We start from the raw sequence: 23,466 nt of genomic DNA, 5'->3' as shown, positions 1-23,466 counted from the left end.
CATAAACCCAGCATTGTTTTCTTTCACAGAAGCATACATGCTATTCGTAAAGTCTTCTTGCATTATTTTTATTTATGTTTTAAAGCAGTGCGAGCTAAAACAAAACAAGATTTCTTTGTAGCGGTGAACGGGCACCTGACCGAAGTTAAAGCTGGGAACATTCGCCATTGCGACACGAAAGAAGTGGCTAGTAAAACTAAATAATGTCGAGATGATTGGGAAGCTTGGTACATCCGTGGTCTTCAAAATATGGGGTTACTAAGGCAGTGAACGCAAGCAAAGTCGTGAGAAAGAACTTGGCGGTGAAAATAGCGTGTTTTAACTGTAGCTTTCTTTTTTTTTTTTTTGCGTGAGAACTGTTTCATCGCCGCATCTTACTCCCGCAAAGATAAGCGTCGTAGCATTTTCCAGTTAGCAATACACATCATGGTCTCGTTTGATTAGAGAGTGAAGCTCCCTCAGGAAGGCTGTGCATGAGCAGATCATGGTCACATGCTTTCGTCGGCGAGCGGCCGCATATCCAGCGCTCTGAATTATTCCAAAAGGTATAGGAATCGTTGCGGGCTTCGGAAGTCGGAGGAGTGCACTGTTGAGAACCGATGTGGCCTGTACTGCTGCTCTTGCCTGATGTAATCCACAGTGAGGATGTCAAGTGCGAAAAATGGAGAGTCGTGTGCTTGGCTCGTTGTATAGGAGGAGAGAACGTGAAAACCAGGAGAAAAAAAAAACACTACAATTGCAGCAACGTAACCTAAAATTAAACGGATGCGTGTAGGCAACACAAAATTTCAGATGTTCTTTGACTAGTTAACCTCTGTCACTTTCTATTCGTTTGCCCATTCCTTAAACTGTGAAGCGAAACGAATTTCACAACGCGCAATACAAGGTGAACGAAGAAGCAAGCTGCTCGCGGCCATTCTCCTGTCAAAGGTAAAACGATACGTTGCCACGCTGGGGTGCAGACAGCGCACTTGAGGAAAACAAGCCGCCTACGCCTCCGCTCCCGTCGATAGCTCAGTTGGTAGAGCGGTGGACTGTAGAGGTCTTTTACTACGGACATCCATAGGTCGCTGGTTCGAATCCGGCTCGACGGAGTACACATTTTTTCCTTGCGCTTTTTTTTTTTTTGTGCAGAGAGCAAGCGCTGATTGCGTGCAGCAGTTATAATAGTTATCCGACGGTTATGTATTTAAAAATCGCTGATTATATGGAAGAGTTCTTGCAATTCTCAGAACAAAACATTTTTTCAAGTTAGGATTCAACATTCAGAAATGTGGCGCAACAAACACAAACACAAGAGAAGAGACACAACACACGCGCACACTACCAACTGTAATAAGAATCTGAAAACACTTCCTCTTCACCACTCCTCTTCTTCTACACTCAGGTACATCTCATCTTCCTCTTCTTCTCATCTTCCTCTTCATTGCCAATGGGGATAGTGGCACTTTCTTCCTCGCAGACCATAAACATCGTCCAAGCATGGCAGTCACCAATTCTACACTGTCTTGTTACTTCACACCTCTGCTTTGTCCAGTAACTCATAGCACACTGGACAAGCAAATATCACCACATATTCACATAGTCACACACTAATAACCACCGCCACACATATACAGTAGGACATGTCCATCCACATCACATCACTTGTGTAGTCCCTATGTATTGAAAAACTTTAACCTGCCAACGTCTACGAAGCCACGAAGCCCACGTACTTGAGGGAAAAAGATTCTTTAAACTACCATGACCCCAAAACGGCCATGCTTGGACGATGTTTATGGTCTGCGAGGAAGAAAGTGCGACTATCCCCTTGGCAAAGAAGAGGAAGATGAGAAGAAGAGAAAGATGAGATGTTGTTGTTGTTGTCCAAATAACTTATGGCACATACCCACAGAGGGGGATCGGCCAAGAATTGGGTAGGAAAGAATTTTTTTTTATTTTTTTTAATATACTTGCATAAAAAAAAATGATTTGAGGGGTAGAGCAAAGGAAACAAAACGGGAAATAAGTGAAATATAAAATGAAAAGTGGTAACACTCACGGGAGATTGACACTACAATTGTAGAACAAGTGATGTTTAAATATTTAGCAAGGCAAACGATTTGAGTCCAGTAAAAAATTTTGCATGGCGGTAAACACAGACCTGTGACTGTGCTCAAGGATGGTGGCACCAAATGATAACAATGTCGGGCTGCTTAAACTAAGGCCAAGCTGTTGCAATGGCCTTTCCATCAACTGTTTTCTCAGCGTAGTAAAGCGGCGGCAAAACAATAAAAAGTGATCTAATGTTTCTTGTTCACCGCAAAATGCGCAGACGGGAGACAGTGCCAAACCAGACCTGTAAAGATAGAAATTTAAAGGTGGGATACGGCATCGCAGCCTTGTTAGTGAAATTTCAAGTTGCCGTGAATGACATAATTTTCTATTCCAAGAATAATTTAGATGCAGGTAGTCATCAGATCTTAAAAGATGTCCATTTTTCATATTTAATAGGACGTTTCTTCGAAACCTCGCTGCGGTGATGTACGCGGTCGCCGGAAGGATAGATAATACGGGGCCATTAAGGGACTCTTTTGCCAAATTGTCAGCATATTCATTTAAAGTCACATTGCTGTGGCCTGGGACCTATACAATATGTATAATTTTCAAATGTCTAGGGATCAGGGAGACAAAGGCTTTTACTATTGCAGAATCCACCGACGAAGAGAGAGATGAACATAAGGATAGAGAGTCGGAAATTACTGCCACTTCAGAAAAAGAGGAGTCTAATTTCCGCAAAGCGAGTACCACCGCCAGAAACTCCGCCTCAAAAATTGGGGTGAAGTCCGGAAGCCGTACAGAAAAAGACCAGTCTAAATGTGGACAATATATACCCACACCCGTCTTTTCATTACTTTGAGATGCGTCAGTAGCTACAACAAAACTATCAGAAAGACTTCTTAAATGATCTTCTAATAATCCGTTTAGAATAACGGACGATAAGTTTTTAGCATTATTTGGGAATATGTCGTCAAAGACAATTTTAATAGATGAACCGATGGTTTGTATGGGTAGAATACTAGGAAGGGGAACATTTAAAGGGTCCAGCAAATTTTTGACCATAACAACCTGCGGGGTGTGAAATTTAGACCAATGGACACCGAAAAAGGAGGTCGGTTGACAGCAAAAAACAGACATAGATCGATGAAACTCTGATTCATATATCCTTAAGTACGTCTGAACGGTTAGAATTTGTAATCTATATATCAAGGGTGGAATCCGGGCTTCAAGGTAGAGCACATTGTTGGCAACAAATTTTGGAAGTCCCAGACACAACCGAAGTGCTTCTCGCTCCAACAGAACAAGCGGTCGAATTTTATAAGTTGCTGATCCAGAAAACAAGACTGAACCGAACTCTAAAATTGGACGCACATACATAACATAAATCATTAAAAGGACATCTCTCCGCATTCCAGACCTGGGACAACTAATTCGGTGCAACATGCCCACGGCCCGAGCCCCTTTCGTAGCAATATGGTTAATGTGGGGCTGCCATAAAAGATTATCATCATAAGTGACTCCTAAATACTTTAATGATTTAACCTGTGGTATTATTTGCTGCTGATACATTACAGACAGACTTACAGAATCTTTTATATTAAATACGAGGACTGCGCTTTTGTTGACATTTAATGTGAGACGCAAGCCACACAACCAATTCGCAATAGAGTTTAGGTACGTTTGCAAGTGGAGATAAAGTGATTGAATATCCGATGCAGTTGCAAAAAACGCAATATCATCCGCATATACGTAAGTGCGAACGTCATGACTAACTGGTATTGAGCTGAGTAGTATGTTGAAAAGGACTGGTGAAAGGACTGCTCCTTGCGGCACTCCCCTGGCTTGCTTATATCTGCCATAATGGACGCCATTTAATGCACAGTAAAACTCTCGGTTTTGGAGGAATTCAGATATCCAGGCTACTAAATAATGTGGAAACTGAAGAGATTTTAATTTTTGCAAGAGAATGCTATTCTCAACGCTATCATAGGCCTTGGCTATATCTAGCGTTATCAAGGCAGCGTGCATTTTTTGGCGCCGCGCTAAAAGAACTCGACTCTCGAGATCAGCATGCGCATTCCAGATGGAACACTTTTGACGGAAACCAATTTGGCAAGGGCTGAGGATATTTTCTTTATTCATGAATTCCGAAACACGTATAAGTATGACCCTTTCAATTAATTTTACAATGTTTGATGTTAATGCAATTATCTAATATTATCAATGGACAAGGCACCGCCTTTATTCTTAAGTAAAGGAATTATTTTGGCAAGTTTCCATTCTGGGTGTATCCAAGCATGTTTGATGGAATAATTTACTAGCTCTAATAACGTCTGAGGTGACTCGTCAAAAAGAATTTTTAACATTTTTGAAGTTACTTTATCAGGACCGGGAGCAGCGGCTGGTAATCTCATAACTATAGGAGAATGCTCAGAAACGGAAATTTGAGGATCATAATTAACTGGTTCCATTGGCATTACAGATATCGAGCCCGAAGGAAGTGCAGACGAGAAACGCTTCTCCAGTCCTTTGGCAATTGTTTCAATTGTGTCTATTGCTTCATGTGGAGTCAAAATAAAGGAATGTAGATTTTGTGCTTGCGGAATCTTTTTCCGTGAGCGTAAAAAACCAAAAAGAGCAGTTCGATTGCCAGATTTAGAGAGGAAATCAAAATGCTTAGCATCATACTCGTCCTTCGCTTCTGCAACTGTACGTTTAAAAGTAGCTGCAATGAACTTGTAGTCCTGCCAGCTTTTCGGGCACTGGTTGTGGAAAAGCTTTTTCCATGCCGCCTTTCTACGTCTGTAATCTCGGGAACAATCAGCATTCCACCAAACAGCTGAAGTAATCCCTTTTGAGCTCCGTACCAAGATCTCAGACTTCTTACGGCAATCCTCAATCACCGAGCATAAGCGTTTTGATTTTTGTTCTTCATCCGTGTTAGTCAATGACTCAAGATTAGAGCGTAACGTTGACTGAAAGTTATTATAGTTGATAAATGACTTCAATTGAGAAGTCGCTGCAGTTACAGGGTGATTAACCTCAAACGCAATCGGTATGTGGTCACTAGAGGTGCCACAATCAAGTGTCGACCAATTATTAACGAAGAGACTGGGAGAGGTAAAAGTTAAATCTAACACAGATTGACTGTGTTTTCTTATAAAAGTGGCCGAACCCGAATTTCTACAGGAAAAGTTATTATTTGTTATCCAATCCCAAAGACGCTTGCCACAACTATCTGTCTTGTAGCCCCATGACACATGATGCGAATTAAAATCACCAGCCAGAAGAACTGAGTTTCGACAATTAACTAATAGCAGATATAGAGGTTTTGTATCTTGTACACCGCTAGGGAAATGAGCATTCACTAAGGAAAACGGACAGTGCCCTGGAATTTCAAAGTCTAGGGCCAATAACTCACAATCTATAAAAGATAACTGGAAAGAAATCTTAGCCCTGTGACAGAATTTTGTACAGACAAATATAATTAAACCTCCTCCTTTTGATTGGCGATCTTGTCGGAATTAATGATAATTTTGTAAAGAGAAATGCTTTTCGGCTGTTAGCCAAGTTTCTTGCAAAATAATTATGTGTGGATTATATTGAGAAGAAATGTAAACTAAATCTGTTGAAGCTGTTAGAATTGAACGACAGTTCCACTGGATAACTCTTAGTGCCCCTATCATTGTGAAATCTTGGCAGCCGCAACTGCCTGCCCCAAAATATTATCCTTTGGCTTTAATGTATGCTGATGTTTCTTTGATTTTGGTTGGGACCGCGGAGAAGAATGATTGGACATGGGAGACCCACACCGTTTTAGAATTCGTACATCTGATTCTACCATCTCTGCGTCATTAATGTTTTCATCGTCATCTGGGGGAGCAGCCCTGATAGGCGAAGCAACAGTAGTGCTTTCAAGCAGTTGAGAGCTTTCAGAGGGCATATTTGCTATGAAAGGGGCTGTTCCTGATTGCAGTGCTTGCGTTAGCTGAACTGCCAGAACGTTAGAAAAACACTCTGTGACAGTAGCAACTATTCGGTCGACCATTTTAGTCATTGATGCTTCCACTGCAGCCATTATCGTCTTTGAGATTGATGCATCCAGAGGCACACCTGATCGGGCTGACACACCTGCATAACCGTGTAATCGTTCCTTAACTTCTGTTACAGCGTCACGACGCGAACAGCGTTTTCTATCTATTACCTCTAAAATTTGCAGCTCCTGTTTTCGAGATGGACACTCCAAGGAGTTTGCAGCGTGGGCTCCACCGCAAAGGCAGCATTTGTCGTGTTGTTGTGAACATGATGACGAATGATGATCATCGCCACATTTGGAACACCGCACGGAGGACTTACAACCACGTGCACTGTGACCATATCGCCAGCAATTAGTGCACTGCAGTGGCTTAGATTCAAGAGGATCCACACAGAAGATCCATGGCCATGCTTTTATCTCTGACGGGCATGAAGTTCCCGCAAATGTGGCAATCACCGACTCTGTTGGTACCCGCGTATTATTAACCTCCCGGCTGCAACGATACACCGCTACCACACCAGCCGCAGAAAGAAGGTCGAGGGTCTCAGCTGGAGTTAAAGAAGAGTCTACTCCTCGGACTAATTCCTTTGTGCATGCAAGATGAGTTGGGATAAAGCTGCTCACCTGAAGCGATCCAAATGAATTGCATTTAAGCAGATCCTTCACGCAATTGAGGTCTGGAGATCGGCACAGTATCCCGCCACGCCCAAACTGCCTCACTTCTGTGATCGAGTCATACAGGGTAGAGGCTGCCTGGAGAGCAGCTCGAACAGTCCCAGGGTTATTCATTTTAATAAATCCGCCATCCTTGGGCACCAGCGCCACAGGAATGTTTGGAACGCCAGATCGTTGGAACGTTCCCAGAGGTAGATCGTGAGGAGTAATGAAAGCCGACCAGGGGGAGCGCCCCTGGCCGGGAGACTGCGTAGACATCACTTTACAGTTACAAACTCTCTGCGAGCGTTATCAACACGGTGAAAAGCGCAAATGCGCAGGGGAAAACAGAAAAAGAGGACTAGCCGCCCAATACTTAGCCGATCAAGCCTTCTGCTCGTAGCGGTGCCCTAATGGCGGTGCTGAGAGACTGCTGCTATGGCTGCCGAGCCATATTCGGCGGAAATAAATAAATGATGATGGATGAGATGTACCTGAGTGTAGAAGAAGAGGAGTGGTGAAGAGAAAGTGTTTTCAGATTCTTATTACAGTTGGCAGTGTGCGCGTGTGTTGTCTTTCTTCTCTTGTGTTTGTGTTTGTTGCGCCACATTTCTGAATACTATGCAGCACCAACTAGCCCCTCAAGCCGTTATTTTTAGGATGCAACGTTAGGGTGCTTCCATGTTAATGCCAACCATCTTTTGATGGTGGTGCAGGCCGTTCAATGGTTGGGAAACGCCATTATGCTCCCTCTTGATTGCGTGTATCATTGACATTGACATGAGAGTCGTACGTATTACGAGGTTATGGCTTAATTGCCTGGCTAGTGCATCGGACAATCTCGTCGGTGACAAACAGAAAATGAGTTCTTTGGAAATAACACACCGGCGCGAAAATGTTCACCTCTGGGAATATAGCATGTCATCACCACTCTAAACGGCTAACTTGCATACTGAAGAGCTTCGCTGGCGAGAGCCGTCTTTTAGCACTACAGCATCGGACGTTGGCTGCGCACGCGTGTCCCTAGTATGCGTTGTGCATTACCGTGCAGCGTGGTGACTGCAGTACGGAGGGAACGGCAAGATAAAATGTCTCACAAATCGTAGGCGAGAACCATAGCCTCCTTTAGAACACGTTCTCCAGTAGACATGGTATGATGGATGAAGGGTGTGGTCAAATAAATGAAAAAACCCTATCTGGTGTAATCTGTGGGTTGTTACCGGTAGTGGGTGAACTGGGCCAAATGCTTTGGGCTCTAGCATGAACGGTGACCATTGAAGCGTGACCGCTTTGTAAATGAGACGTGAGACGCTTTGTAAATGAGACCAAGTAGTTAGGCGTCGAGCTGAATGGTTACCACCAAAGTGAGCAATATCGGAAAGAGCAGACGAAAGAGCTAGGGAAAAGAACAAAAGTGAAAAGACGCCGCCATATCGATTCTCGCTAGAGCCAATTTATGTTCTTTTTTTTTTTCTTTTTCAGCAGCAAGCTTTGGTATGTAATGCCATTTCTGTATTGTTCGCATTTGAACATACAGAAACTCCATAGGGCGTTCGCTGGCTTCGTTTGGGCTTCGGAATGGGAACACTTCAACAGGACGAACCTGTTTTGACTGGATAAAAATGAGGGTTTAGAGCTCGGGCACCTCCTTCTTTTTCCAGGTGGTCAACGTATTTTTGGCTTTTGTTTTTTGAGACGTATCCGACACATTCATGTGTAAAGTAGGCTGCGGCGCGTGCTGGTGGAGTTTCTTGTCTGCAACGAAGTAGCGTGTGTGGAGGAGGAAAGGAGTAGAAACGGAGGGCGGAAGGCAGGGATGTTAACCAGAAATAATTATAGTTGGCATCTGCCTCGGTTTGCCTAAATGCACCTCAACGGCAGCAACTGTTCTTCTAGCCGGGGAACATCCTGTCACTGCCTATGTTGCTGTCGAGACCCTGAGAACACACATTGGAGACCTCGCACGAGTTCCCAATCACCACCTGGCAAATCTCCCAGCAACTAGACCATGGCTGCCTTTTCCAAAACCATTCAATTTTACCGCACGTATCTTCATTTGCAGTTCACCCCTGCTTCAAGACCATGCGCACCCATATGGAGCCTACATGAACCACAGATTAACTTTTCAATTCCTGGTATAAATAAGAAAGCTGGAGTACCAATGCCTGCTTTGCAACAAATGACACTGTATCATCTTCATTTAAAGCACAATCGCCGCATATATGTGTACACGGATGGCTCAGTTAAGTCAGCCAGCTCCACGGGGACAGTGGTGATACCGGCAAGGTCCGTCTTGATAAAGCTAAAGACTACACATTTCACCTTTTCGACGGGTGCGGAATTAGCTGCCCTACGGGCTGCAGTCCAATACATCAGCCAGGAACTCCCCCAAGAATATTGTTTTCACTGACTGCAAAGCAGCGCTTTAAGGCATGCAAGCGGCAATACGCCACGGTTCAAATGAATATCTCATTGCAGAGATCCGCACGCTGCCCCACGCCGAAATACCCAAAGGTTACGACATCATCTACCAGTGGTTGCTAGGACACTATGGCATTGCAGAAAATAACCAGGCGGACGACGCTGCTCGTTCTGCCCACAACGACCGACTTCCAGTTCAAATTCCGTTAGCGATAGCCGCCGCAGCGATTCGGCTTCACTGTTTGTCTGTGGAGCTGCCATATTCAGCTTGGAACACCGGAGATTCTCCAACCATCGCCTCAAGGCTTTGGACCCCGGACTGCATCTGCAAATTCCCCATCACACAGCACGTCGTCAAACAACGTTACTGTGCCGCCTATGGCTTGGCGTTGTTTTTGCAAACAAATTCGGCTTCCTGATCGGGATGGCTGACAGTCCTGCTTGTGAACGACGCGGCGTTGACGAAACGATTGAGCACCTCCTTTGTGAGTGCCTTGTTCTTGCAACTGAAAGACATACGCTGCGTACTGCATTGGATCGTCTGGACGCCACCCCTTAACGGAAGGGAAGATCTTGGCACCATGACCACAAAAGTCATCTGCGCTCGAAGCCTACAAGGCACTTCTTCGCTTTTAAGAGAGACTAGCCTGATTGCAGACTGTGACTTTATCACCTCCTCTGTCGCTTGGCGGAGGAGGCTTACTGCAAGACCTTTTCTGCGGCCACGGCGCAGGAGAGCCGGAAAGGTGGAGACCCTCCCCTTGGCTGAGCCCCTGCCCCGAGGTCCATGCCGGTGTAAATAAAGTCTTCTGTTTCTCTCTCTCCCTCTCAAAAGAAGGAGTGAAATAATGTGACGTAGAGGATATGACGTCACTCGACTGGAAGTAGAGCCGAAAAATGACATAGGAACGGATTGGCGCTCAATTTGAAAGTACTAAAGACTGAAACGGGTAAACAAGAAGTGAATTAAGGGACTAGAAGCAGCCAACAGCAGCATGAATCCGTGCTTTCGCATTACTCCAATGTAGATTCTGCTGTGCTCTATTTTTTTTTTTTTTTACCGTGAGGAACGCATTGTTTATTCCGCAAGAAATCGGAAACAATATAACATGTTTTTTTTTTTTTTCATTGTCCGGAAGGCGTAATTTTTGAGATTTATTACAACGAAACATAAAGAAGGATTTCCCACTAAACTCGCACGGTATTCAATATTTAAGTATATATAGATAATGTGGATGGGTTTTTATTTAGCGCAGTTATGCTTTTGGGTTTCGACTCGAAATGGCGCTCCAGAATGACAGGGTAATACTGTGACAGAGATGCAAGACCTGCTCGAATTTATTTTCGCGAGAGTACGAAGTGGTTTGCCGTCATTAAAAAAGCTGCTGCAGAACCTCCCATCTGGCTCTCAAGGAATAGAGCCTCTGTAGTAGTTGTGGGATCTTTAATGTCATGATGCCATGCTAACACTGAATGATCACGATGCTCCTTTACATGTGCTCTTCATGTTGTGATTGATGTTTATTTTAGGGAAATATTGTGCGTCAAAGCCAGGCAATAAAATAAAAAAAAAGCTCGGCGCGGACTAGCGGTTAATGCGCTTGGCAGATCAGAGGGATAGTGACTGAATTCCCGGTGGAGACAGACTTTTCTTACCTGTCAGGTCGACACTTGTACAACACGACGCGCGGCCTTGAAACATAAATATTTAAGGATTTCGCTTTAAAAACACCTTGAAGGGCATCTCAGCAGGTCCGGAAAAAAATCCGCGCGACAAGAAGCAACATCTCATGTTCTGTCTGCTCCCTTATAATGTTTCTAACTGTGCTGCCCCTCTGGGGGTCTTTGAGAGCAGGTGAAATTTCTCAAGGTTTAGTTCAGCACTTAGTTCATCGGCGATGATAGTACTGGGTACCTTGAATAGTTTGCTTCGTACATACCCCTTCAAAAGTTCCCTCTCAGTTCATTAGTACGCACAACACTATGTCCTAGTTGCACGAGTGATGTCTATTCTCTTGTTTGATCCTGAAAAAAAAATGGGCACAAAAAAAGGGCGTCGCGTTAATCTTGTGCTCATTTTCCGTGGCGATAATGTGGATACAATTGTCCTGCTCTAAATTTCATCCAGCCAAGCCTGGGCGGTTCACCCAAGGTGTAAGACTGTAGACGAGCGAGCGCCGGGTTAGTCACCCCACCGATTCACCGTGAGGACGGTTATCTTTACTTCGTTTCCTTCGCTCTGCATCTCCGTTTGTCGTTTCGGCTGGTACAGCTCCAGTTTCAGGGGCTTCATGCACTTGACAGGGAGGATAAGGTGGAGGGGAGGGAAGGAGAGGGGAGGGAGCGCGACAGAATGATGAATTCTTCAACAACCCAGCAAAACTCCATAAAGGCTGCCGTCTTTTCTACTTTCCTTCATGAATGCTGCCGTCTGACCGGCCTGACCGGTGAGCCAATGATTGCACTAATGTGTGCTGCCGTTCCGTTGCCTTCCTCCGTCGCCAGGCTAGCTCAGTCAAGAAATACATGATCTATCGTTTCTGGATGTTTACAAATTAAGCAGTGTGAACCCTACGGAAGAAATAAAGCTTTTTCTTGCAAAAACACTTTGAGTGGCAAAGTTCCAGTGGGAAACTTAAAAAAGAAAGTTTTAGCCGCTGCCGGCACTTGCATTCTCTTTACCCTCTTCAGTATATTGCTGCCAGGGCCTCCCCTGTATATGACCCTATAGACGGGCTCCGGAAGAACAACATCGCACAAATCTTTGTAGAACTTTTTCTTTTTCACAGTTGATAAATACTCTTTTGAAAACCTTGCAGAAAGAAATCGCACACTTGAACAACTTCTCTAAAGTAACCAAAAATACCTCCCGTGTAACATTCGGTTGGCACAACAAAATCTGGCAGTGCACGTCCAAGCCTAATTTGGCAGACAGTGAGAAAAAATGGATCATGAAAGTCACAGAAATCTGCTGACAGTCTGCCGCAAAAAAAAAAAAAAAAAAAGGATGTCCTAAGCCCATGCCGCCATCCTTGACACTTTTAAATTCGTGCGGCTGCATCTTTCCCATTTTGAATGTATGTCATCACTGTTGGGAAGGGGTTTATTTTTGGGACGTACTTCAAAGAACCATAAAGAAAAATTTACCTATTATTCCTTACGGAATACGGTGTACTTACCCACGCAGAATGAGGAGAACGCAGAAGGACTTTATATGTGGGCCGGGGAAGAAGAAAAAGAGAAGAAGAAGAACGCTCGGTCACCCACAGCTTATGCATTCGTTCAATATTTGGTTCAGCACCGTTGAACAATTGTAATTTTTTTAACCCTTTGTTCGTAAGCGACTCGCTTCCTTTCTTTATGTTTATTTCAGATGTCAAGGCCATGTCGCTCGGCTAGCTCAGTGCTGGATACAATACAAATATACTCCAGAGCGAAATGGGCACGAAAAATTTGTAACACAAAAACAACTTCTCTTACTAATTTAGTGACAGCGCGATTTCTGGCCGGGTAACTAGACTCAACAAAGTCCGGTATCACATCACCTAAGCGCATCTGTATCATTGTGCGCAAGAAAGGGTCTGTTTGATCGTGCAAAAAAAAAAAAAAAAGAGAAACCGTAACATAGCTCGTCTCAGAAACAATTTCGAAAGACCAAGGCCCCCCCTTTTCATTAGACGAAACAGATTAGTGCGCCTAGTTCGCTCTAAATTTGAGCACCAAATAAAAACTGCAAATATTCTATGCAGTTTCTGCACATTCAATCGGGACATGCACAAAAATTGCAGGAAATACGAAAATCTGGCAATCAAAAAGAAATTGCAGACGCTTGCACGTGCGAACAGTGAGAGGTCGCTCCCTTTCAACCCATTCTCTTCTTGCTAAGTCTTTTGCGCTGTGTCGTTACACAACTCCCTGGTGCTCTCATAATGCTCTAATGGCACACCAAAGTACTTCTCTGGAACAGTTGTCCACAGCATATTAGCAAACATTACTGGTGTATTACACTATTCAGCATGCCAACAACCAATGCTGTTCTCCCAATTGATTTCACATTCCGTCTTTTTGCAGTAATCACGCGCAACTCGAACGACATCTTTAACGCTTTCCCGAACTGCGCAAAAAACTGATATATCGTGCACTTAGCCCAGTACTGTATCTTAGTATTGTATCAAGGAAATAATTGTATAAGGACTTGCTCAACCTGCTTGTACCCGTACCTCCGTACCAATCAATATTTTGTGGAGGCCCAGGACAAGATGCCCTAAAGAAAACTAGGAAGATGCCGGTAAAACAGAGCGTCAAATCTTTTTTATTTTTCAAGCTTCACTCTGGTACCCTTGCCGTAAAACCCTGTCTTAATGATAAAGGTATATGTGTACCTTGGACCCTCAACTGCACAATATATGTTAAAAACAAAACAAAACAGAGACCATCGATCACGATTTTATTGACTGCTGGGATCCCGTTTTTCACTGGGATATATTCAGTTCAGTTCAGTCGTTCAGTCGTGTCCGACTCTTCGTGACCCTATGGATCATGTCACGCCACGCTTTCCGGTCTCTCACTATCTTCCTAACATCACATAACTTCATCTGCAGGGATATATTACAAAGAACTTTAAAAAAAAGAACTACCCATTAAACCACACGGCATCCGGTTTCTGCCCGTACAAAGTGACGAGGTCCCATACGACACGATCATGGTGCTGGGTCTCCGCAGCATTTGGAAAACGCGGATGGCATTTAAGCACGCCAGAGAAAATGTATGATAGGTCAGGGACGACTTCATCGAAAGTGTCACATTTCTCAGAGATGTTCTTCGCAGTCAGCCTGAGCAGCGTCAGTGGATGAATGTTATTGACGCATTGATCACAATGAAAAAGGTTTATGACATTGTTTAAGTCAAATGTAGGCTACTGATTTCTATGCTTGTATGTCTTTGTTTACCGGCAATAAAGAAATAAAAAAGACCGGTTAGCTCAGTCGGTAGGACGTGAGACCTTATCTCAGTGTTGTGGGTTCGAGCCCTACGTTGGGCGGTTCATTTTTTTTTTAATTCTTTTTAAATAACAATGTTGCTGCCAGCAGCTGCATTCTTTGGCCCCTTTGGTTGGCAACGCTATCTGCAACTGAAGAAATGATCTCCCAAGGTTCGTCCCCTGGGATGATATTTTGATCAAGGATGGCTGTAGCAGTGGTCAGTTAGGGCCATAAAACATGTTATGAGAAAGCGTTAACCAAACACTCTCATCGAAACTGATAATTTTTAACGAGAAGCATAAGGAGGTGATAGATTAAAAAATGTCCAGCTGTGCAGCTTACACAGTGCTATTTAAGGGAAACACGCCTTTCTTTTTTTTTTTTTTTCATGATGGGCTAATTAGGCCAGTGAGTTAGTTGTTTTAGCGTTTAGATATGAAATCAATTTCCAGGAAATGCAAGAAAAGGCAATACTGACGGCGAGATCCGAACCCACGTTCTCTGTATATCGTATACAGCCTGTAGATCTCTCCAGGCGATATGCTAATCAGTGGCTTTGGGTATTATCTACATGGATATTTTCGTTTAGTCTACTTCCTTCGAAACTTTCTTTTCCCTAAGCGATCAACCACTCTCTCAAACTTTCTGAGCTGTGCGTATCCGCTATTCCCGCCTCCTTCGGCATCTCCCTCCTCCCCACCCCTCCCCATAAATGTTTTCAACTGGTCGGGTGGAGGGGGGGGGGCAGCATTGGCTGGGCTATTCATACCCGTAGGCGGCCTTGAACCGTGTGCGGACGCTTCCAGCGAATGTAGTTGTACCTGACCTTTTTTTTATTGCCTTTATATCCACCTGACTGCTCGTTATTATTTTGATTTTATTCGTGCCACATTTTAACAGATCCTCGTGAAAAACATACTCGTGTGCAGAGAACACTGCGAGGATAAAGTTATGGAGCCATGAAACGCAGCTGTGGAGCTGAGTATAGTCAAGCCGAAATGATACACGGATAGCGGGGGTGAACGACGCGTGATTTTTTTGTTGGTATATTTAGCTGGAGTATGCAGCCAGTTTTTCGTGCGTGCCCTGGTTTCAGTCATGCATCCCTGAGCAGTACAGAAAAATATTTCGTATTGACGAACACCACGTTTACAAACTTAAAGGCCGCTTGCGGGCCCCGCAGCAGACTGGGGATGAAGAGTATACGTTTATGCTTAGCTCTCGTAACAATGCATGGAAACGAACCTCTTCAAAGCAGCTTTATAATTTCGCAGGTAATTTATGAAGCCGTCCTTTGGTGCAGAGCAACCATAGACACCATAGAACAGATTGCGAGAATACGAAACGTCATTTAGTACGTGGCGTATTTTTGAACACTGCAGACCGTTTGAAGGTACCACTCTATAGCGCGGCTCACGAACACCTTGAGCGGAACTTACGGAAACATTTTTCTCGTCCTAAGGCTATCATCGGAGCGTTATAAGCTGGAAAGTGCTTTGAATAAATGTGTGACAAAATATGCTACGACATACCGACGGCAACCCATGTTTGGTGCATTTCAGTAAATCTAATTGCAAAGCTAAATATATATATATATATATATATATATATATATATATATATATATATATACCGTGAGAAGGCTCGCGATCAGCTGGGTGTTTCACCGTGTCGCGTAAGCTTCTCGGGCAGCCTGATGTGCTGCCGCAATGATGTGTTCTAAACATCCTATTTTCTTCTGGGCATTGCTAAGTGGTCCCGTCTTCTGCACAGTGTTGATTTGACATCGCTGTCATAATAGTTTGTATAAAATGTATGTATATACAGCATTGCTTTATTGCAATTAAATTCCATGCTGAGAAAAACAAAAAGGGTTGATATAGCTTAGTGGTAGAATGCAGCGGCCAGGGAGGCTGACTTGTAGGCTTCGCCGTGGGCTGGAATCACGTTCGGGGCTGTATGCCATTTATTATTTTTTGTTTATTGTGCGCCATCCCCTGATGAGTGACGTCACACTTTGACGACGGTGCCTCGGGGATTCGTACCAAGAATTTCAGACCGCGCGATCTTTCGCCCAGCGCATGCGCTGGCCACAAGATAGCGCTTCGGCGAATGTCATATAGAAGCGTCGCTACCCAGGTAGCACAAAGTGAGCTGTGATGGGTGGGTCCCGGTGGGTCCGATGTAGGCAATGTAGGACAGCCCCGGTGGGCTGAATGTGGGTGCTGCAAGAGGGGCCGACGTAGGCCCAAAGGGGACTGTCGACAAAGCCCCGATGGGCCCTACTAGGGACCGATGCAGGCAGCCCTTGCGGGGCTGCCCACATTTTTCCCGCATTGCCAAAAGGGCACATCCCGCCAACTCCTCCCGATGGTCCTACTTTGGACAGATTCGGGCAGCCGCTCTGGATGAATATTTTTTTTTATTTCGGTTAGCCCCTCAGATAATGACATAGGACCGATGCGGGTTCTATAACGCAAGCCGCACTTGGGCTTGCCCACATTATTCTCATAGAGGTCCGATGCAGGAAATTGATGGGAAGCCCTAGTCAAAGTTTTTCCAATCAATATTTATGCACATAATTAATTAATTATTTTATACATGTCTGCACTTTCTAAACAGCCACAATATTAAACTTTACAATAATTCATAACATTAATCTAGCCTAAATGACTTCATATACATCTTGTGCAGGCTATGGAGATGTGTGCTCTGAACAGTAATATTGTGCTGAGAGTTGCAAGCTGTCCATAGCAACCACACAAGAAGCAACAGTTAGCAATTAGTATGTTTTAGTATTTTTAGCGTAATTTGCATGAACGCGAGAACTAAAGCCATGTAATATTTCTAACCGACTAAATATGGCAACAACTGCTATACAAATCATTTATAATAGTAATTTACGGCAACATCTAATACAAATAAAGATTGGAAAGAATGATTACACAATTGCACGCACGCCTTCTAGCCCCATTACGGCCGATGTGGGACCTACAACGGTTTTGTGTGGGCAGCCCCAATTGGGCTGTGTGTTGTTTTTGAACCTAAAGCCCACTTGCTGTTGCACGTGCCTTCAAGTTCCCCACAAGGGACCGATGTTGGTATTATGCGGGCCCTCCCGCCTTCCAGCCCCATTACGGCCTATGCGGGATATAAAGCAGTTTTGTGTGGGCAGCCCCAATTGGGCTGGGTGTCGTTTTTGAACCTAAAGCCCACCTGCTGTTGCACGTGCCTTCAAAGTCCCCACCAGGGACCGATTTTGGTACCATGCGGGCACGCCCGTCTTCCAGCCCCATTACAGCCTATGTGGGACCTAAAGCGGTTTAGCTAAGGCTGCCTTATTTGGGCTTCACGAGGGCTTGACCAAATTGAGCTCTTATTCATATCTCACCTGCCCTCAAGTAACCTACAAGGGGCTGATTGGGACAGCATGTGGGTGTGTCCGTTTTTTTGCCCCACTACGGCCGATGTTGGTCCCACAAAGATTTAATGGGGGCGGCCTCATCTATGAAGGCTTTCCCATAAAGAGCCCACATAGGCTGGATTGCCCTCAAATATCCGACAAGGGATCCTTGTGGTCTGGATGCAGGAATGGGCTCTGCATTATCACGAGCAACGCCGCTATGGGACCCATGCAGGAGGAACAGGGGTAAGCCCAAATGGGGCTTGCCCACTTTTGCCCCATCGGGGACCGATGCAGGTTTTATGATGGTTGCCCCAGCCCCACTTGCCTACATCGGAACTACTGGGGCCCCACATTTTATGCTACCTGGATAATTTCATCAGGATTAAGAGATCAGGACAACCTTAAACTGCAACCAAGCAAACTACAAGCAGCTTTTCGGAAAGGGTCCTCTACTATCGATCATATCCACACTATCAACCAGGTGATAGAAACATGCTCGCATAATACCCAATCCTTATACATACATTCATCGATTACGAAATAGCATTTGACTCAATAGAAACCTCGTCGGTCATGCAGGCATTCCAAAATCAGGGTGTAGACGAGCCATACGTGAAAATACTGAAATATATGTGTAATGGCTGCCCAGTAACTATTGTTCTGCATAAAGAAAGTAATAATATTCTAAAAAAGAAAGGTGTTAAGCAAGGAGACATGATCTCTCCGGTACAATTCACAGCTTGCTTAAAGCATTCAGACTTGGGATGGGAGTAGTTAGGGATAAGGGTAGATGGAGAATACCTCAGTAAATAGCGATTTCCCGATGACATTGCCTTGTTAATTAACTCAGGTGATGAATTGCAAAGAATGATTGATAACCTTGACAGCAAAAGTAGAAAGGTCGGTTTAAAAATCAATATGCAGAAGACAAAGATAATGGTCAACAGCCTCGGGAAGGAACATTTTTACGTTAGGTAGCGAAGCACTGGAAGTAGTAGGCGAATATGTTTACTTAGGACAGGTAGTAACGCAGATCCGGACCATGAAAAGTAAACAATAAGAATAAGATTGGGATGGAGCGCATTTGGCAAGCACTCGCAGATTATGACTAGCAGCTTACTGATATCGCTCAAGAGGAAAATATACAACAGTTGCATCTTACTTGTACTCACCTATGGGGCTGAAACCTTGAGGCTTACGAAGAGTGTTCTATGTTAGTTGAGGACAACGCAGAGGGCTGTGGAACGAAAAATGGTAGGGGTAATGTTAAGAGATAGGAAATGAGCAGAGTGCGAGAAATAACTCAAGTTACTGACATTCTAGTGGAAATCAAGATGAAAAAATGGGCATGTGCAGGGGATGTAGTACGAACAAGGGATAACCGATGGTCGCTTAGGGTAACAAACTGGATTCAAAGGGAAGGAAAGCGTAGCAACGGGCGGCAGAAAGTTAGGTTGGCGGATGAGGTTAAAAGTCGCAGGGGTAAAGAGGATGCAGTTAGCAGAGAACCGAGTTAATTGGAGGATTATGGAGAGGCCTTCGCCCTGCAGTGAGTATAGTCAGGCTGCTGATGATGATGAGATGCAGCTTGGCTGCAAAAGGGACAGCCTAGAGAGAGAGAGAGAGAGATAAGGTGGAGCAGCTCCTGGAGCGATCTCAGCACCGACAGGAGATGCGGGGAGAGACCCAGCTTGACTCAAACAGCACGCCTTGTACGGCGACCATAAACGGTATGGCGGCACCATGAACGTTAAAGAAGCTTGTGAACTGACTGTAGATCCTGCGTTCTCCTAGGTACTGCACTCTAGGGTTCACAAAATACTGCTCTACCATGTCGATAAAAGAGAAAAGATTTCTTATGACTCGTCACACTGCATTTCACGTCTTCCTGTGCTTTTCGAAGTCGTAATCTTGGTATACATTCTTGCAGACCTTCTTGCAGATATACCATTCTTGTAGATATACATTCTCGCAGACCGCTTACCGCTACCGTCTACCGCTACCGCGCGAGCGGGAGTACGCATGCGCAAATCACCCCGAGGGCGACAGATGGCGCCACATTCCTGGCAAATTCCGGGAACCTCCGCACGCAGGGACCAATCAGCGCGTGCTGTGCCGACGGCGCTCTGTAGCGGTAGACGGCTGCGGTAAGTGGCAGCGGTAAACTAAATGCTTACCGTTCGTCTGCCACGATATAGGCGCACATTTTTGTTAAGTTAGCGCGGCGTCTGCGTAGGAAATTTAGAAACGTCTCCTCCGCGCGAGGAGAGACCGTAGCCTTGCATACATTGGCGTCAACCCAGCCTCCTCACTCGGCGGTGACGGCGACTCAACCGGCCTGAAGGTATTTGTCATCGTGAGAACTTTCTACAGCGCTTCTACAGGAGGAGAGGACGCTTAAAAGGGTGAAGTTACGTGTATGTGCGCATCGGCCTTTGCGCTTTCTTAGACGTGGCGCGCCTTATTTATGGAGGTCGCGTCACTTGTGCGAGCCAGCTATTCTTAAAGCCAGTGTTGCTGCTAGTTAGCAAATGCTACTGCTCAGTTCCTGGGGTCAACCACTGCTCGACAAGCCCATTGATCTGTGAGGAGCGGCACTCGTCTACACGACGGCCACATCGTGACTGTGACTGTCAGTGTTGTAAGCCTCTGTTGATTCAAAAGCCTCTTTAGTTGCATGCTTTGCATTCCTTTCCGTGAACCTTGTATCTGTATATGTTTAGTGCCAGTTTATATAAAGTTTGCTTTGCTCATTAATTCTGACTGCGACTCTTACACTGGCTTGAACCATGATCCGGTAATGGCAATGGGCCAGCACAGCATATGGAGAAGCAGGATTGCAGTACGTCATGCAGATATTGACGCACGGCCAGCTAGAGAATACTTTAAGGAAAGTGTTGCAAGATTTTGTTAATTTATAAAACTGGATCCAGCACCTGACTGGCTCCCGCACATTGAAATTTTGAAATTTTTGACATAATTTTAACCCTGGTACGTCGGTCACATACGACTGACGTTCCTTTGGAAATATCGTATATTTTAGTTGCGATGAGAAAAATAAAAATTCTGGGGTGCAATGAATTATTACTATGCTTATCTGAGCACTCAAAGCAACTGTTTGAATCCTCTAAGCGCGCTTTTTTCTGTTTTTTGTTTCCACTTCCCAGCATTCAAATTTACTAACATCTTTCCTGGGGGGTGTTTCCCTTTAGGTTGCTTTATGTGATGTTTTTGGTTCTTAATAGCTGCTAAACCAGCCGTGAACAACGCCATGAGCTTAGGGAGTGACAATGGTTACACATTGCAATTACCTTCACCATAATAATTTCCTGTAGGAAATATGCGTAATGCATCGCTTCATCTTCGTCGTTCTTCCTTGCCAAATTGGAACAAAATCTATCGATGGCCCAGGGTAGTGTAAGGAATGAGGAAAAAGCTGACAGGAGCGCTCTTTTGGAATGTTGTCGTATGGGCGCGCTGGGGGTAGACGGCATTGGAGTGGATGACGAGATGACCAATGGGCTGGACGGATGAACACGTTGTTGGGTGGCAAGCTGTGATAAAGCTTATGATAAAGAGAAAGGCGAGCTAGTTTCCGGCGTAAAGCTAGATTGTGAAGTTCAAGTTTGGATTTTAGTACGGTAACATTGGTGCGATAGGAGTAATCTGAAAGAATGAAACGTGAAGCTCGATTTTGAGTAGACTCCAGTAAATTGATCAGATTAGTTTGGTGAAGATCGAATATAGCTTGAGCGTACTGAAGTTTGGGTCTGACAAGCGAAGTGTAAGCAATTAGTTTGACAGAAGGGGGAGCTAATGAAATGTTGCTGCGTAAGTAGCCAAGAACGCGACAAGCGGAGTTGGTTATATGAGAAATATGACTGGATCAGGATAGGTCACTGGAGACATGAATACCTATATATTTTACAGTGTCACTATAAGTTATAGGAAAATCGTAAAGATGATAGGTAGAAGGTAAGTAGTTACACCGACGGTGTAAAGAGACATGAAACGTTTTATCAACATTTAGTTTCATAAGCCAGGTGTCGAACCATTCCTGCACGTTAAGCAGATCATTCTGTAGGATAGCGATGTCAGATTGGTTATTTATGGTGCGGTATATTACACAGTCATCGGCAAACAGCCGTATGTTAGATGTTATGCAATTTGGCAGGTCATTAATATAAATTAGAAAAAGTAAGGGGCCAAGTACAGTACCTTGAGGAACGCCTGACCGGTCTTGGAAAAGGGTAGATGAATGGGAGTTGGCGACAACAAACTGGAGACGATTTGTTAGAAAATAATGGATCCAATTCAATACACAAGGGTCTAAATTAAGGGTAGGTAGTTTAAGCAGCAAATGGCGATGTGGGAATTTATCGAAGATTTTTTTGAAATCTAAAAAAAAAAAAAGGAGTCTGTGGGCATGTTAAGGTCGAGGTTCGTGTGAATATCGTGAAGGAAAAGAGCAAGCTGAGATTCACAAGCGTAGCTTGACGGAAGCCGTGTTGATTAGGATGGAAATAGCCAGCGGATGAAAGGAATGTTGCAACCTGGGAATAAATAACATGCTCCATAATTTTTGAATAAACACTGGTGAGGGATATTGGTCTGTAGTTGCTGGGTGACGAGCGATTACCTTTCTTGAAGAGAGGAACGACCTTCCCTATTCTCCAGTCTATGGGAATGGTACCAGTGCTTAGCGACTGTTGAAAAATGAGCGATAAAACAAGGCTACTGACATGTTTAGTGTTCTTAAGCACCTTAGCATTAATGCCGTCGGTTCCCGCTGAGGATGAATTCTTTAGTTTATCAATGATATTAGAAATTCCGTTCGGGTCAATAGTTAGAGGATACATTTGTGGATGAGCATGTTCTGGTGGCGAAGAGAGGTCGACAGAGGTCTCTTTAGTGAAAACAGCACAAAAAGTGTTATTCAGCATGTCAGCGACTTCGTGATCTTGTCCATTGCTGCCGTCACTACGAAGCAAATAAATGTTGGTTGAGACGGAAGGACTGATTGCCTTCCAAAACCTTTTGGGGTCATTACGCAGCATAGATGGCAGAGTGTTATTGAAAAAATTTTGTTTACAGGAGCGCAATTGTCTTTTGTACTCTTTAGCGGCGCAGAAATACTTATCCCATGCAGAGGCATTGCTTGAGCGCTTAGCAGATCGGAAAAGTCTTTTTTTCTTATTGTTTAAACGTTTTAGTGTCGAGTTGAACCATGGCGACTGCGAACTCTGTGTTATTGTGATAGTGGGGATGTACTTTGCGATTAGACGGATCATTTCGTTTTTAAAAAGTTGCCAGTTAACGTCAACAGGCCTCTCTTGATAAGTGGCTGCAAAAGTGTCGCAAAAAGATTCTAGCTCAGAATTCATACTTGTGTAGTCACCTTTATCATAGAGTGTTAGGTTTTTCTTAGTTTTTTTGTACCTAACCAAGCTGCGTTCCTATCCAAGCCGCTCGCGGCCATTGTCCCGTCAACGGTAAAACGATACGCTGCCACGCGGGCTTGTGCCGAAAAGGCTGCATACAGCGCGCTTGAGGAAAACAAGCCGGCTGCGCCTCCGCTCCCGTCGTTAGCTCAGTTGGTAGAGCGGTGGACTGTAGAGGTTTCCTACTGCGGACATCCATAGATCGCTGGTTCGAATCCGGCTCGACGGAGGGCACTTTTTTTTCCTGACTTTTTTTGTACAGTCAGCAAGCGCTGATTGCATGTAGCTATTACAACAGTTGTCCGAACGTTCTGTACAGTTGACAAGCGCTGACTACATACATGAGTTCTAGCAATTCTCCGAACAAAGCCTTCATTTAAGTTAGGTTTCAACGGTAAGGTGCCTCCATGCCAACCATCCTTTGAGGATGGTGTCGGTCGTCCACTGGTTGGGAAACGCCATTATGCCCCTTCCTGATTGCGTGTA

General features: G+C 44.5%; 2 non-coding genes across 2 annotated transcripts; both read left to right on the top strand.

The window, feature by feature from the left end:
• Positions 1-1,003: 1,003 nt before the first annotated feature.
• Positions 1,004-1,094, top strand: TRNAY-GUA (transfer RNA tyrosine (anticodon GUA)). Its single transcript is given in 2 exon segments — positions 1,004-1,040; positions 1,059-1,094. It is a non-coding gene; the product is annotated as a tRNA-Tyr (tRNA).
• Positions 1,095-23,118: 22,024 nt separating this feature from the next.
• Positions 23,119-23,209, top strand: TRNAY-GUA (transfer RNA tyrosine (anticodon GUA)). Its single transcript is given in 2 exon segments — positions 23,119-23,155; positions 23,174-23,209. It is a non-coding gene; the product is annotated as a tRNA-Tyr (tRNA).
• The last annotated feature ends 257 nt before the right edge of the window (positions 23,210-23,466 follow it).

Source organism: Amblyomma maculatum, chromosome 3 (genome assembly GCF_055883805.1).
Source record: "Amblyomma maculatum isolate TAMU_Amacu chromosome 3, ASM5588380v1, whole genome shotgun sequence".
NCBI classification, from domain to species: Eukaryota; Metazoa; Arthropoda; class Arachnida; order Ixodida; family Ixodidae; genus Amblyomma; species Amblyomma maculatum.
The sequence above is the reverse complement of the archived record's forward strand: the minus strand, read 5'-3'. Positions and strand labels throughout refer to the sequence as shown.